We start from the raw sequence: 1,533 nt of genomic DNA on the forward strand, positions 1-1,533 counted from the left end.
TAACACATTTATAAGATTATTTCTTTGTTGCTTTGTATATCCCTCCCCCACAGTATAACCCCTGCTTTCACTATATTTGATGTCAGTATAATTTGTGGAGGAGTTGGAGAAAAACAAGTCGTTTAAGGATACAGGTGGACCTGTTGCAACAATGAAGTACAAGTTGTCATGTCAAAAACGAAAACGAACTTTACAACTTTGGTGCGGGGTGGGGGGGGAGGATTCGGGGGGCGGGGGGAGGCTGGGAAGGGATGTGAAGGGTAAACAAAAGAGGAGGCTGCAATGCTTCATGAGAAATGTACTCATTATCTTGCCCGTGTAATTGTAACCCCTCTGTACAGTATGTTCACAAAAAATAAAAATAAAAAAAGAAGTGAGTACGCTGAGCTGTAGATACCTCGTCAAAGACCTGCTCCCAATAAAGACTAAATTAAATAAAGTAAATATGAAACTTTAATGAAAGCCTATAATACTGAGTACTTATAAGCATGTAAATAGTTGCATAGTAGACAGACAGCTACATAGAATGGAAATAGAATGATATATATATATATATGTAGTTCCATATATACATATTTCCATATATATTCTATTTCCATATATATATATATATATATATATGGAAATAGAATGGTAGCACATTTTTGGTACATTTTGAAAAAGTTACCTAAGTTTTGAAAAATTTTTATAATTGGTAAATCCTACATAGAGACAATATAGGAAATCTCTGTATTTATGTACCATGAAACTATCTCACATTTTAAAACTTAAAAATATAAAATGAGAATGTCTTAGAAATAATTTTTACAGATAAGCTGGTAAATTATAAAAAAAAAAAAATTAACAGAGCCAGGTGCCAGTGGCTCACAACTGTAATCCTAGCTACTCAGGAGGCTGAGATCTGAGGTTCACGGTTCAAAGCCAGCCCAGGCAAGAATGTCTGTGATACTCTTATCTCTAATAAACCACTAGAAAACCAGAAGTGGCACTGTGGCTCAAGTGGTAGAGCGCTAGCCTTGAGCTGAAGAACAGCACCCAGGACCAGGGTCAAGCCCCATGACTGACAAAAAAAAAATTAACAGATTAGCTGGTAAACTATAGAAACCATTCTGATATAACCAGGTTAGATCAGAACAGATGTGTATCTATGTTAATGTACTCACTATCTTGCCCATGTAATTGTAACCCCTCTGTACAGTATTTTCACAATAAAAAAAAATACAGGTTGACCCATTGTAACAATGAGATGTACAAGACACTATGTTGAAAATGAACTATACAACTTTGGGGGTAGGGAGGGAGGAGTTGGGGAGGGAAAGGATGGTAGGGGAAAGACAAAGGAGGAGGTAACAATGCTCAATAGAAAATGTACTCATTACCTCACTCATGAAACTGTAACCCCTCTGTACAGTATCTTTACAATAAAATATATATTAATATTAAAAAAAGAAATGTATGAATGGATCAAGAAAATGTGGTATATATCACAATGGAATTCTATGCCTCCATCAGAAAGAATGACATTGCCCCATT

At 35.6% G+C, this 1,533-nt stretch overlaps 1 protein-coding gene across 1 annotated transcript in view; it reads right to left on the bottom strand.

Moving 5' to 3' along the window:
* Positions 1 to 1,533, bottom strand: part of Fbxo15 (F-box protein 15) — a 45,941-nt gene that overhangs the window by 33,763 nt on the left and 10,645 nt on the right. The window lies entirely within an intron of this gene.

The sequence above is a fragment of the Dipodomys ordii genome, unplaced genomic scaffold (assembly GCF_000151885.1).
Source record: "Dipodomys ordii isolate 6190 unplaced genomic scaffold, Dord_2.0 Scaffold91, whole genome shotgun sequence".
NCBI lineage: Eukaryota > Metazoa > Chordata > Mammalia > Rodentia > Heteromyidae > Dipodomys > Dipodomys ordii.